The sequence below is a fragment of the Dermacentor silvarum genome, chromosome 6 (genome assembly GCF_013339745.2).
Source record: "Dermacentor silvarum isolate Dsil-2018 chromosome 6, BIME_Dsil_1.4, whole genome shotgun sequence".
Classification (NCBI taxonomy): domain Eukaryota; kingdom Metazoa; phylum Arthropoda; class Arachnida; order Ixodida; family Ixodidae; genus Dermacentor; species Dermacentor silvarum.
In genome coordinates, this window is record NC_051159.1 from 56,383,503 (window position 1) to 56,399,497 (window position 15,995).

Consider the following 15,995-nt stretch of genomic DNA (forward strand, 5'->3'; position numbering starts at 1 on the left):
GTAATATTATTGCCCCATTCTGTTAACCAGCCATTCGTACTGGCATCTTCAATTACAAATTTCATAGGAGTATACATGCGCATATAGTACGAGATGTTCCCGAGAAGGCGGATCAGCCAGAACCCCCAACTAGGAAGAAAAGAGCCACAAACAAAGTGATTTCAGAAATGAGAACGTTCTATTTTTTCGCTCGCTTATTTACCCCTGAATACAAAACATTGAACACAGTAGTTTTTTATTATTATTAAGTTGCATATGAAAGTTCTAGAGCGATATGAGCACTGGTTTTCTCGACCGTAATAAAGATGTAGATCGCGCATGCTAACCTGATAGAAAAATCCGGCCAATGGTAAGAGCTTTCTGGAACTTATGAGAAGAGCCAGCAAAACAAGTATAACTTCACTGTGTGCGACAGCGCACGCTGTGGCACTCATCAGCTGTGTTTATTGGATATTCTCTATGGTTGTTATTGGCCCTTATTTGCTGTTTCGAGAATGCGAGTAATTTCTTTAGCGTAGGAAATGTGTCATCGGCGGTCTTTCCTTAAACTTCTGCGTTTGCATTGCACTCTCGTAGCATTCTTGCAACTGTAAAATATATACTAACCATCGTCGAATGATTTACTAACATGAACGTTAAACAATAGGTAAAAGAAAAGGTGGGTATGAGTGTCGATTCCTCATAGCCCAAGCGCTCAGCTCCATTCAAGGCTGTTAAATTGTGTATAAAGAATTAAAATATTTTAAGGTTGCCACAGACGCTAATTATGCCACATTTGGAGTGCAAGGTCATTACACAACATTTAAAAAGCAGTTGTGTGAGTGGTACAAAAAACATTTGCACTTTTTTGCGCACTATACTACTGCAAGTCATAGTGTGCCATGTTGAATTTCTGTATCATCGTCATCATCAGCCTATATTTATGTTTGCTGCAGGACGAAGGCCTCTCCCTTCGATCTCCAACTAGCCCTGTCTTGCGCTAGCTGATTCCAACTTGCGCCTGCGAATTTTTCAACTTCTGTATAATTCAACAGAAATTAAAAGGAGGAGAAGCCAAAGATCATTCTGACCTGTATTGTCGATTTACGCCTTTTGGGGCTGAATACCAATTCTTTAGAAAAGCAGCCACACAAAAACCAACAACAAATGAATGTCGAATTCGCGCTCATTAACCAAACAATCCCAGCTTCAATTGGCGCATTGCTGACCACAAGATTTCGTTGCCAAAAGCGAAATCAATGATTAGACACATTGGCCAGCAGTCATTCGTCGAATGCTGGCAACACGAGCTGCGACAGCTTCTTCTTCCTTTTTTTAGAACGTGCGATCGGAAGAAATAAAAAAGAACCCTTGTTACCAGGCTACCTGGAGGGTGCGAACGATTAGACTGCTTGAGATGAGGTTCCCAGACGGTGTTCAAAGCGCTAATGTTATCTACGCGTACGCCAGTGTAGGTGAAGGTATAAGGTCACGAACAAGGGACTTCCCCGTTTCTTACACGTGTCAGCAATTTATCGCTCGCGGAAGACAGTCACGACAGAACACTCACAGCACGAGGGTCAGCATAGTAACTACGCGAGATTGAATGAGCAACAAGAAAAAAAGAAAGGTCTCAGAGTAGGCCATAACGGCTACTCAGCCTCCCCGATACTTCGTAGAATGAATTCAATCAAGCGGCTGAAACAGGGAAAAAAATAACAAAACGAAGGAAGAGGACGTCTACAAAACAGTTGCCCGATAAAACGGTTTTTCCCGGGATCGCAGAGTGTAGCAATCTTTGAAACGCAGTGAGTGGGCGTACTGTTGTTGCTCGTGTCGACTATTTCCCTTCGTGTTTTTCCACGAGAGAGCAAGATGTGTTTCTGATACTTTCATTCAAGGAGACGAACAGACTGGCACATGAGTGGAGCGCCTAAACCTCACGTGTCCTTGCGTATGTCAAAATACAGATGACCCGGACGTGGTTTTTTAGGAATGCAATTACGTGCTTGTTTTTCTGCGTACTAAAATCTCCCGTTCACTTGGCTTCATTATGGCTGCTGGTCGGATAACATAGCGGAAACACAAAGTGACATCGGCTATGGTTGTCACGATTCGCGCCAGCTGCAGGCTCCTTGCAAATTCGAGGTCAATGCTCATTTTTAGGGACATAATATAAAAAATGTCAAGTTCCTAATAAAAATTAACGTGAAACACGCCCGAAGGTGTACAGGGGGACTACCCTTATTAAGGTAAACTTAATGAGTATGCAGACACAAATACTGTCTTACATATTGTTTGCATGAACGTGTACAAGCCTATACCAAACCATCGCCTCCAACAGATGTTGTGTTTAATGCACCAGAGGTAAAAATATTGAGACCACAAAGGCCGTCTAATAAAACGTCACACCAGCGTTAGTACAAATTGGTCCAGGACCCAAAAACTGAAAGCTTTGACCACACCGAGCACGCAGAGTTTTTATTAACTACAAAACCAAGTGAAAGACGTACGTAGATCTTGCCTTGACCACCTTTAGTGAGGGATTGAAAATCAATACATTTTCAAAAAGGACATGTACCTATACGCGTACAGGTTCGCGCTTCCACCCGCCAAATCACTCACCATATTAGTCATTGGCCAGAAGCTTGAGTAAATATTTCTAAAAATTTTTTCTAGATAACAAACCTCGAAAGCTCAATAAATTTGTCCGTTTAGCGGAATAAAAGCCCCCTAGAACAATATACATTTTCCTGTTTTGGTTTTGCAATAACATGCACATGGACGATAGCTTAAATTGAAAAAAAAAAAGAAATGTTGCGTTAGATATATAGCCTAGACGCCATATATATCGCAAGAAAATCGTGAAAAGAGGAGTGCTGCGTGGTTATTTTTAAAGTGCACAGTTAACCTACCGGCTACACGATGAAAACTCCCTAGGCGTCACACTAAGCATAACCCATTACCCATGAATATGAAATCACTGCCGTTTTTGATCTTTCCAGGAAAGCAGCCAAACTTTTTTACATGCCTCAATTGAGGCCTGTAAGGTATTTTTAAATAAATAAAGAAAGAAAATCAAAATTTGGGCAATTTCATTTTACCCCTCATTGACCCACACACTTTAAAACTTGCCTACCCATCACCCGAATTTTTCGTATACCGCATCAAATTATAATCTTCGTGGGTGATCTATTTTTCCAGAAAACCGCAAGCACCATCATATAACGTTTTTTTTTTTCGCGCTTCTACTCGCACTAACACTTTGACTGTAAAAGCGGTAATCACATTATATGCCATCGCCTCTTGAAGTGTCATAATAAAGAACGTACGCCCGCGGTGACTGCAGCCAGGTTAAGGTCCCTTGTTAAAAAACAAAAAAAAAAACAAATGATGCATGGGTATACGTTTTCTTACAATATTTTTGTGCTTTTCTTTTGTGCGATCGGGAATATGTTTCTATAATGAGCCCGCGCTTCCAAGCGCCAGACAGGATGTATGCCTTAAGCAGAACGTACGAAGCGCATCCCGCACGAGCGAAAAGTAACGCCCACTGTCATTAGCAGCGGTCGTTTTTCTTCCTGGAACTTCCACTTTCGTAACGTTTCCACGACAAAGAGGCAGCACTTTGCGTGAGCCCAGCTTCGCCACTATCATTAGAGGAAAGTGACGACCGGTGACGGCACTTTTGCGGCGAAGTGACGTCTCAAAAACCTACGCATCGTGGCTTCCCTCGTGTTGGCGTTTGCATGCCATTACAGTCCAGTGTATATATAAAGCCATCTCCATTCGCATCGTACCAAGCAACTCTTTGACTCGGACAGTGAAGCTCTACTCTTGAGGCAGGAGCATACGGATAATCATGAAGGCTGTGGTGAGTTTCTCGAAGCTCCATATTCTTAGTGCGGGTGTTTAGCCAGTGTATTTTGCTTAATTCCTACTTTTTTCTGGAATGCCTGTTAGATTCAGCCATTATTTTAAATGTCATATCGTAGCCATCTTCTTGCATAATTATCGGCTCTAGATATGAAAACTCAATTCGTCTATTTATTGCCTGACTTACGAATGACATATCCAGCGAAACTGGCAACTTTGCAAATGTTTGTTTATAACGGCAACATATAAAGTTTCACCTAGAATACGCTAGTCGGAAATTTATTACAAGTGTAGTTTCCTGAAGCGTTACATGAACACTGTTACATTACACTTCTACATGAACAGTTAAAAAAGCGTATGCTCGCGCATGTTCTTGGGAACCTTACACACGTATAAATTGCTACATAAAATATTGCCAGGACAAACAGCAGCATGCAATTCTAAACATTTGATCAGTCTAAATATTGGTATGTTATGCAAAATGGCGTTCCACAATGCGTCATATAAATATTTTTGTGTGCCTCCTCAGTTAAAGCTGAAGGTCTCCGAATATACTTTGTTGAGCTTTGTAGATTTTGTTATACCTCTGGCCATTCGTTCATTCCCGTCAAACATTCACCTGACTAAGTGAGCGTCGGTCAGTGTACCATTCTTCGATGGGTAATTTGTCAGGGTAATTCTTCGATGGCATAAATTCTGTAAGCATTTCTAGGTTTTCGCTTCCTGATGCAAACTTTCTTGCCTATGTGATGCACCACTAAAGTTCAAAGAGTGATTTTTGGGAACAATAGGTGTGGTAGACAACAGTATAAATCAATACTTATTATTGTTTATCCCAGAATCTAGAAAGAGTACAATGAGACACGAACGTAGATCCTGCGCTAAAGCAGTATTAAGTACGGATTACCGTCTAGCCCGAACCGACGCTTTACTCTGTTAAAATCAAGTTCTGCGCGCTCAAGCGTATTTCGCATCTATCATTGGGCTCGAAAAGAGATAGGTTGGAGATGTGCGTGACGCGCTTCTGGGCAGTTGCCGGAAATTACATTTCTACTTCGCCGTTATTACTTTGTTTATAGAGCTCATTAACGAACAACCTTTATATTCGCTACAACCATGTTCACATATCCAACTCATAATGAATGCGACAGCATTTTTAGAACCATTATTCGAAGTAACGCGCATAATAATAACGACCGGATGTAGCGGCATCTGCAACTGCGCACCTTGGCTAGAATCTTTTCTGTAGGTCACGTCATCTACTCAGTGAAAGCAATTGTGAAAACAAGAGACGATACTACGACTCGGCATAGGAAGCGCCTGAAAATCTGCAGTGAATATGGCGTGAGATTGTGTGCACATGTGTGGTTACGATATACAGATCTGTTGTTTGCCTCGCAACAATTATGAATTGGTTCTCGACTGACCAACTATTCATGTGCTGTAGGACGCCCTTTTTATTGCTGACAATACATTTTCGGTAATCTAGAACTAAAGGTTCCATGTGTTTGAGTCAAAACACATGGAACCCCCCCTTCTCGAAATGTTATTCAACGAAACGTACTGTGGAAGTCAATGAGTTTGAAGCAGCAATCATAATTTAACAATTTCGAAACCATAACATAATAACATTACTGCGGCAAACATCGCGAAATAATTGTTAAATTGTGTAATTTACTGGCGCAAATGTAGAACATTTAGATTTAGTAGTTATGCGTACGAAACTGCATATGGTTTTTTAATTGGTTGTGTACAAAACAGCTGATTTTTCTATATTCATATGTTGCACCTCCTCCTTGCCTCTGCATTTTTCAGCTGTGCTTGCTGGTGATTTGCCTCATACTGGCCACTGCTGCCGCAATCAAGGGCTTCGGCCACAAAGGCGGATTTGGCGGAGGTGGATTTGGCCACGGAGGAGGCTACGGACACGGGGAGGATTTGGCCATGGAGGAGGTTTCGGCCACTGGTGGCAAGTTTGGAAAGTTCCACGGATAGTCACCAACCACTCATCATGCACTCGACACAAATTCTTCAAACCCGCGCGAACCAGAGCGCCCGAAACGCCGGCAAACAAAGAACAGTACAAAGGCCTGAAAATTTGTGGGAATAAAATTCCTTTACCTTGGTCTGTCTGCCTTGAGAACATGGCTTTTTTATTAGTTTATTCTCCACACACTTTCTGATCACAGAGCTGTAATCTTGTTACCAGTACACCTTTTTGTCTAAAGGAAATTGGAATAATGGACCTTCTTTACACAAAGCACGAGGCAGCTACATGTTACAATGACATCCCGGGTGGCATGCTAGAATAAAAGGAACTAGCATAATCGGATCGTAGCTGGCCTGTTTTTGCTAAATTGTAGTAAGCTACTTATTCGAACCACTAAACTTACAACTTTTGCTTATCGAGCAAATATAAGCACATATATATTACGGCAGCAAAAATATTACACAAAGTTGTTGCCACCCTTGAGAAAAAAAAGTTGCAGTGGCTTAGCTCGGCTATGCCAGGATGTACGTTGCGTTAGCAAAGGTTCAGCTGATTATTCTTAGCTTTCCTGGTTGTCTCCTACGCTCAACCGGTAATTGCCAGGCAACTACTTCGGGATCCGATGAGTCAAGCTTCGCCGTTCTTCTGCGCTGTTGAGCAGCATTTGCGCTCTCCTTCTCCATGGCTATACCACACTGGCAAACGCCAGTCAGAAGCGCTGCGGCTCCAGCGCAGTGTCAGACGGCGACTGCACAGCGAGCGCGCGCCGGCGCCAGTGCGTCTACCACGGCTACGACGTCACTCCTCTGGAATGCGCATACCGGCGGCGGTGAGTCGCGCGCGGCGGCGGCGGAGTGCGCGAGAGGTGCCGGCTCCGGTAGCTCCGGTGCGCAAGCCATGTGACATCACTGATCCTTACGCATGCGCAGCACGGCTCTTGATGTGCCGCGCGAAACGGGCTTGGCTAGGCCAGTGTAGCTAACGCTACAAAAAACGTCATGTCGGAGAGCGCCTCTTGTTACGATTCTTTTCTGTGATATTTCGGCACAATCGCAACATGAGATGCGGCGAAATTAACAAAGGATAGGACTGAGTTAGGGATGAACACTGCTTGCCCCTAATGGCTACTAATCTCGTGGAGACTGTATGTGAATATATACGTCGAGACTGTATACGTGGAGACTGTATACACGAAGACTGTATGTGAATAATAGTTCCGTGACGAATCGGTGAGACTACGATAGCAGGATATATTTTGTTGTATGCGCTCCTTGTGTAACAGCAGATGTAGCTTAGTTACACGCTGGTGCTTGGCAGCTAAGAAGCATATTTGTCAAAATACCAAAAGACTGCATGTCCAGAACTACAGTGTTCGCTAACACTAAGGTAGAAGTAGCCAGTTCAAATAAAATTGTTACGTAGGATAGGTTTCAGGGAAGAAATTTGATCCGAAAACAAGTGTTTGTTAAAAGCGACCTGTTTGAAACTAAAACAAAAGCATGGCCCATGTTTTTTTTTTTTTTTTTACTTATCCACGGTATTGCAACGGAAGTTCGCCACCTTCATAATACCCTCATTCTGGAATCGATGAACGCGGCATATGCACTCAACAGGGTTTCAATCTGCGATGCCCTTTTAGCAAAATATACCGATATTTGCTCAGTTCTCTTTTCATCTGAATAATTGGAAAGTACAAGTGCTCCTAGGAAGGCCTATTATTCCTAATTTCGTAATTTCAGGTATAGGGCAAATGCGGAAGGCCACAAGGTGCAGGAAAGTACATGAAAGCAACCCCAGGCCCCTGACTGCCACAGAGCCCCATGATAGATGTTTCATTGACGAGCCCTTAAACAATTTAAAATGACCCCTCACCAGGGCCACCGGCGGAAAATTTTACTGTACAGTGCAACATTGTAGAGCGTCGTCAAGGGAGCGTTCTGCCACAAGATTTCTTGAAAAGGGTTTAGTAGTAGCCGAAATAGAGAAATATCTGTAGCTTCGGACCTGAATGCCTGCCCGTAAGCTACAAAAGCAACCCCCCCAATACGGGTTTTTCCCTAACAAACAGCACTAGAACTATGGTCAAACAGCGCGACTGAAGCAAGGGCACAAAGAGAAACGAATACTACATAACCAGCGCTTGTGGACTCCCGACTGCCAGCGAGTTCTTTGAAAAATGTTTCCTTGACGGGGTCTTGAACAACTCTAAACATGAACCATCTGACCCTCACCAATATGTTACTAAACCACCATAGTTAAAGGGAAAAAAATGTCTTAGTTGGGATTTGAGCCTTGTACTAAACCCTTTTTGGGAGTGGTCGCTCTACCATCTTAGTTAGTCAGGTGGCTTGCAGATTGCACAGCGAGTCCGAATTAATCAACACCTCAAAGCGCGGGCATACTCAATATCGCCAGTTAGTTCTAGTGGAAGTTCGTAAAGTTGAGGAAAGAAAAAAATTGTGATCCACCTGACTCTGACATAAACTGAAATACAGGACTCTATAACCTATGGGCTAAGGTGGCTGGCTGCCGCCGCAGGGTCATCGAATACCAGTCAGCCTCATGAAAAATGGTTCATTCACGAGCTCTTGAACAATTTAATGTGTCCCCTCACCAGGGCCACCGGCGGAAATTTTTATTTTGCAGAAGAAATTGTAAAGCGCTGTAGAGGAAGCGTTCTGCCACAATAATTCTCAAAAAGGGCTTAGTAGTAGTCGAAATAAGAGCAATATGTGTTGAGCAAGGAGGAGAGCTGCTCGTCCTGCAAGTTATCCTCTTTTAGTGAACCAGCACGGGCAAGCGACCTTCCTTCCTTGTGTTATCTTATACAAAAGACGAGGGCCCATGTCCTGGTTCCAGGCCTTTCCTGGTATTCGACTTGATTAGGTGCCACATATGCAGAAAAACTGAATTTTAAAGAGTCCACGTTAATTTAGAAGTTTGTTGCTTGAAAACACGTAGTTCTCTTTTCCCTGAGTGTCGATGGAGTGGTTCGTGGACTTGTCACTAAATTCACGGCGAAATGATAGCGACGTGCGCTTCAGGCAATAATGATTAGGTAACAACCTAACAAAAGAAAAGAAATGCGTTTTCCCAGTGCACAAATGTTACAAACGTTATATCAAGTTCCAAGGTGCCCTCGTATGCACGTTCATAGACATGTTACCTTTTATCGGAGAATAGAGTTGAAAACGGAAGGCGAAACCTTTACCAATCAAAATAGTTGGCATCTCAACCGTCGTCGTCATCATCACCATCACTGGGCCCTTAAGGCAAATTTAGCCCCTTAATTTATTAATGTTGGCGCTGCTCATATAGCTCACAAGATACCAAACTACATTTTTCTTCTACTGCGAAGCCTTCTATTTGTGAAACTAATACTGGCTTTCCTTTGTAGTTTCGTGCTACATTCAGGTGGGTGACAGTTCTCTATTTCAAATTGAACGTATATTACTTCGTTTCAACTGAAGATCTTCGTTCGCGATAAGGCAATATGAAAGCCGCCAGTTTACTCTCGAGACTGTTCTTGATGCAAATCTTGAGCTTTTGAAGAGAGTTGTGATGCACCATTTTGTCACCAGCAATTATAAACGGCATTTCACATGAAGACCGTATAGATCAATAGGTGTATAACTCACTATGGATTGTTGCTGTCAAGCACTTGGCCGCGAGTTCGACTCGAGGCAGTAGTAACATTATTCTTCTCTGAAGTGGAATCCTATAACAAAAGCTAGTGTACAGAGCTTTTCGTGCTCGTCAAACTGGTGCGAAAACACATGCTCAAAATTATTCCGCAGTTGTTGGCTATGAGCTCTCTCAAAGCTACTGCGTTTATTTGAGGTGTTATGTATTTTGCCCCAAAATCAATAACGGATACTGTATGAACAAGCCTGCCGCGACCAATCCGCAACATTGTAAAACAACCACGCAGATTGTTTTATTTTATTTTATTATTATTTCTTTCTTGTGAGTGTTGGGTACAATTATACCAGTGATTGCGCGCTGCAACTTCTGAACCGAATTATCTAGCACAAGGAAGAAAGGAAGGAAGCAAAATGACGCGGGCCAACCACTCCTTCTTGTTTCGTTTGGTTAGTGCTCGTATCGTAGCCTTACTCGGGTTTCAAAAGCCGGAACTTTTTTTTTGCGCACTGCATTTTCGCGGGCAGCGCACTTTCTCCTTTGCATACTGGACGTTCTCAAGCGCCCGCGCGCCTATTACGGGCCAAGTAGCGCATGCACCCGAATGTATAAAGCAGGCCGGAGCGGCCGTGGTTGGGCGTAAGAACTGAAATAAACCAAACAACCAAACCAGGTCATCAGCAGCCGAGACGCGGCGAGAACCAAACGTCGCGAGCACACTCGACCGCGAAGGCATCGTTTCACAAGGTGGCCTTACGACGCAGCTGTGACGTAGGCTTGCTTTTGTTGTCTCTTTCGCACCCGTTAGGGGACTTCGAAGCCGCGCAAGCCCGGCGAGGGCGTGGTCGCGATACTGTGTTTTCGTAATTTCGCGAACACCAATCCAAGGCGCCAGTTTTTTGTGGCGCGTAAACAAATAATCACGGCGCTCTACTTCGAATATATAGCGAAACGAGAAATAAAGAGAAGTGGGAGGGGAAGGAGGGGGGGCAGGGGGTGGAGGGGGTTTGTAGCGGGAGGAGGTTGATTTGCGCACCCATTGCGTGGGTGCCTGGTTTGGTATATAAGACCGAAAGCCCGAGCAGTGGACATCACACAACCAAAGGACTTGTCTATCCACAGACGTCAGCACCACTCCTATTCATCAAAATGAAGGCCTGCGTGAGTATCACTGAGTTACTGCAATATCGCAGGGCAGCGCGGTGGCTGCTACGTTGTCAGCTCTGGTCTTGTCAATCCTAGCGCAATTCTTTTGTTCTCTAAACTGGCATGCTCGCATGAAACGACTGCCTGTCAATTCAGCCGTTGCAAAACGACGGAAAAGCAAGCTCAAGAGTATTTGACAGGCAGCAAGAAGGTTGCCCAATGATAGGGATATATCACAGAGAACAATTTAAAACAAAAAGTCCAAGGCAAGAAGTAACAGGTTTGCAGATGCTGTTTTTGGTGTCGGAGGAACGATTTACGCTGCACCAAATTTGTTATACGATAAAAAAATGCAGTTCACTAGTGTGAACCCTCGTGAGTAGGAAAACCAGTAGGATAGATCGATTAAATATAAACATTCAGGCGCCTATCTGCCCTCTTAGCACCTCTGCATACGGAACTCCTTTCTCTAAATTAATGTGACAAGTTGGCAAGCTAAGGTACCTGTGCAAGTCAGTATGATGATTGAATGAAGTGCATTACAGTGTTGATAGACGTGAAAGACAAGGTAGTTTCACAGGTGTTGGCACAGTCATCTGAGCTTCTATGTAAGTTCCCCGCATTTTCAATTATGTACTTGCAGAAATACTTTCAAAAAATGAAAAAAAAACAGTCTACTATAAAAAATATGCATCGTCAAAAAAAAGCAAATTAGGATAATAGCATTGTACATATAATAATGCCCCCGAACTTTACGACACCTTATGTTTGAAGCTTACAAACATAAGTATTTATGGTAATCGAAAAAGGACGCATTTCCTCTTTCTCAAGGTGTCAAAGACAAAATGTGAGTGTGTACTTTTTCAGGATGAGTTCCCTCGTGTTGTATTTAGTGGTGTCAAAATCATACCGTCTATAACATTTTTCCCTCTCCGCAATCACTTCCCGCAAATGCAATTAGCAAAACCATGGCCTTCAAAAGGTGCTTGTGTTGCCCAGAAAGCTTTCGGTAAGGTGCGAACTTGGAACACCACTTATTGCACTTCTAGAATTGACAGCGGAATACAATAGTAGTTATCTGCTGATAGTCACCGGTACCTTGAATTTATTATAATAGCTTGTTATGCTGATATCCATTAGTCTTCATGAAGGAAGTATGCCTAAATGTGCTTGCGTGAAGTAACTACTGCACGAAAATTGCTAATTCGTTTTTTCTATGGCCACTAAGCTCTGTTTGATGGTTAGCCATGGCTTACGCCTCCAGTCAGTGGCCTCAAGTTACGGCTTCAGAAAGCGCTGGTAACTTATGCAAAACTACAAAAATGGCTAAATATAAAGTAAATTTTCTTGAGGAAGCCGTACCGACTACAGTACGCCAGCAACAAGGTTTAGTGTGACGTGCGGTGAAAAGTTTTTGATTTACGATGTAAACTTTGACACTTGGTAGGCTGAAAGTTGCGTGGAAAAATATCTCGGCTGGAGCATGCCCAAACCATCAGTGGTTTCAGCAAATTTGGGTGCAATATATAGTTGAACAAGCTGTACTATTGTATTACTAGTTGTAGTATTGTAGTAATCAACCACTATTGTAGTAGAATGATTGCATTTTCGTCGTACGGATGTCGTGTAGAAAAGTATAGCCGATTTAATATGCGCGCAGCTACTTTAGTGCGTCTAAATGAACTTGTATCACGTGAACGACACGACATGTCCGTCTTACCTGCAGTGGGCTTCGTGCGTTGCAATACAATTTTTGCTTTAGGCTCTTTCGAGTTTGAGTTCTAAACTGCGAGTGAGCGCAGCTAGACAAGGACAGAAGGGAAGAAAGACACGTACTTGCCCTCGCCATGCTCCGCTGTCTCGAAATTCAGAAGCTGTGAAACACCAACTATAGCTTAACAAAGCGCACTGCTTCCGATTGCACTTTACCCTGTTCGTATCTGCCGCCCACCTCGTCATTTCTCTCATTTCAGCTTGCTCTGGTTGTTTTTGCTGCCATGGTTGCTGCCAGTCTCGCCGGATACTTGTACGGCGGCTACGGTGGCTACGGTGGTGGCTACGGAGGCTACGGTGGCGGCTACGGTGGAGGCTATGGCGGAGGCTACGGTGGCTACGGTGGCGGCTACGGAGGCTATGGCGGTTACGGAGGCTATGGAAAGTACGGTGGCTACGGAGGCTACGGCTACCACGGATAAATGAGATGTTCATTCATTCGCTACTGCCAAAGCAATCTGTAAAAAGTCCAATGAATAAATTATACGAGTCAGCACACGTGCGACGTTCATTACGGCTGTTTACAGTGTCTTAAACAGCGTACTGCTTAAACCTTAAGACATGCTTAATTCTATCTCCAAAGACTTGCTCTCGAACTTGCGGAGCTAAATTACGCCACTAATGCCATACGAGCATATAGGTCACCCATGAAAGATTACTGAAGGTTCCGAGTATGAGCTGCAAGCATTCGAATAATCATGTTGTGGTTTGGCGCATCGCAGATTGCCGACGATTCTTTGAAAGTTCGGAACCCTAATCCCAGAAAGAATATGAATCCGCTTTTTTCATGGCACGATGGCGCATGCGCCCTGTCCTAGTGGAGAAGTCGCGAAACGTTTTCGAAATGTCGCGAGCGCGGCCCGATCTCGGAGGCAAGCATCCCCCCTCTGCATAAAAAAGCACGCGGTCCCGCACTGTCTTGCCAATACTCGTGCGGTGTACCACGTTGCGACTTAACCGGCAGCTCTACGTCTGCATGGTGCCGAAAACGCGCGCACCGTACGACTGCAACTCCACGTTTCAAAAGAGACTGTGGCCAGGATTTCGCCCGGACTGCACCGTGAATAAGGTAGTAGCTGCCTTTCATTTGTAGTTAGGAAATGTATTGAAAATCCTGTACATTACGCTAGAGCAACACTGCAAAAATAGCGTTGCTGACGAAGTCTTCTTGCAGCGTCGGCCCTATCTTGCTGGTGGTGACAGAGCGTGCCTGACTTCACGTACTCGTTCAGGGTACCGGAACACCGTATCTATACGAAACCGACCAGACGCTTGACGCGAACTATTGGGCGAAAATTCAGCAAATTGTGTCGGTGAGACTATTTTACCATACCAGACAAACAATGACAGAGCCGATAAGGGCGAGTTGTCTTAATGCGACGGGCGTTCGTGTCGACGGCACCGACAACATCCACGGGCCGATCAATGTTCAACCCATCCATGCGAGATCGGTCGTCGAACGGGCAGCGCTACAGCCTCAGTTCGTTCACTTGCATATATAACTATTTGCACCAAAAATGTAATCTAAAGATGCTTTCGAAGCTGAATTGCACAAACTTCAACCTTCTCAAGCCGTACAAATAAAGTTTTAGCCGATGTTGAGCAGGTTCAGCGAAGGTAAGACCAAGCGGAGCCATCGAGTTGTCCAGTTCGTGCACATGATACCCGCGGAACTGAACTAATGCGGACCTGAAAATAAGCAGTTAGGACAAAGGGAACTGCTTTGATAATTCAGTTCCGTCCTTCGCGATTTGAAACAACTACTCCGCACTTTGCACGGTGCGCACACATGAAGTGCGAAGCGGCAATTTATGCGCTGTGCCAACGTGTGTGTGCGTCACCGATCCCGAAAGCTGCCAGTCGCATTCGATACGTAGATGGGTGGGTCTGTACGTAATGTTATACTAACGCATTTCTTTATTCCAGACATGCACTGTTTACCTCTGCGTCAAACGCGAATCAAGAGATGGTGAATCCGGTACAGCACCATAATCAACCGGTTGCAAATAACGTAATTCTTGTCATTCAGCTGGAATATTCACATAGGCGAACATTGCTTCCCTGAAATATCGAAACGCATATTGAAATGATTACCAAAATGCTCTTATTATCTTATTAATAACTACATTGCGGTATATAACGCAAATTACAAATTTTAGCTGGTTAGCTTGCAAGGCATATCCGCTTGGAATGAATTTCCAGAATGACACCAGTTTGGAGATATGGGACATCAAACCAACGGTGTCAGTAACATGCATAGGCTTCGCGTGATTTTACACAATATTTGATGGTTTCTGCTCAAGTTATCTTCTGTGTGTCTCAATAATGTCCTTATATGGAGAAACAGGATTAGCGTCTAATTTTCTGAACATTTGTGCGAAGGCTAATGAACATGCAGTACTCAGATTTGGCTTATACGAAGACTAAAGTTTAATATTGAAAGTATTTCAAGGGACAGTTTACTTCGAATTGATTGAGCAATATATTTTGGTAAGCCTATTCATAATTATTGTTAAAGACAATATTAGCTTCTTTCAAACTGACTGATATTTCGTCATCGTACCTTATTGGTGAAGCAGCGCACTGACAAGGGCAAAGTGGCGAGACACAAGGATACACGACACTTTCTGTACTCGCAACTACTTTATTTTAGAACGAACACTTCATCTTTATATACCTGCGCACTGTCAGGCGTCAAAGATGTGCAAGGCAAGTTTAACAGCACTTTCGAAAACACCAGCACACACTCGGGCGTGAAAGATACACAACTTATGTAACACGCTGTGCAATCCTAATCCTAACCTAATCGTCCCACCGATAACTAATTTATTTTTAAAAATTTATTCTAGTGGCCTTCAAGAAGGGCGACCTCACCATGGCTCAGAAGAACAGATGGTTGACTGATACAACACCCTTTTTTCTTGTAAGTGTGAAAAGAATGCGTGTGTGTGTGTGTGTGTGTGTGTGTGTGTGTGTGTGTGTGTGTGTGTGTGTGTGCGTGTGCGTTTGCGTGCGTGTGCGTGTGCGTGCGTGTGCGTGTGTGTGTGTGTGTGTGTGTGTGTGCGTGTGCGTTTGCGTGCGTGTGCGTGCGTGTGCGTGTGTGTGTGTGTGTGTGTGTGTGTGTGTGCGTGCGCGCGCGTGTGTGTGTTTGTGTGTGTGCGTGCGCGTGTCGTGTTTGTGTGCATGTGTATTCTTGTGTGTCACCACTTTGTCCTGTTCAGTGCGCTGCTTCAGCAAAACGGTACGATGATCAATCATCAACTCGCCCAATTATACTGAAGTTCACTGAAATTTGTCCAGCGACATTTCATATAAGCCACTCTAAGGACAAAGCAACGAGAAGCGCATGATACCTCCGGAAAGTGAGAATCAGGGGACAACACGGTGTAAGAAGCCCTTTTCAAGCCTTGATGGCGTTTTGCTTTCACCCCACAGCAAAACTGTTGTGACTGTTGTACAGTCGCCTCTGGTCTTGAAATAAACTGGTTTGATTTGATTTGAAGAAGTCGACGTAGCAATTTTATGAATACAAAAGGCGATTTATGACATTTGCGGAATGCACAATAGTGATGAGAGTTGCACACACACA

The 15,995-nt window shown here is 43.9% G+C and overlaps 1 protein-coding gene and 1 long non-coding RNA gene across 2 annotated transcripts in view; both read left to right on the forward strand.

Annotated features, from left to right (window-relative positions):
* LOC119455036 (uncharacterized) overlaps positions 1–15,995 on the forward strand; it is a 129,795-nt gene that overhangs the window by 90,080 nt on the left and 23,720 nt on the right. The gene's annotated exons all lie outside the window — the stretch shown is intronic.
* On the forward strand, positions 3,596–5,986 carry LOC119455512 (uncharacterized). The gene is made up of 2 exons (XR_005192962.2): positions 3,596–3,853; positions 5,671–5,986. It is a non-coding gene; the product is annotated as an uncharacterized LOC119455512 (long non-coding RNA).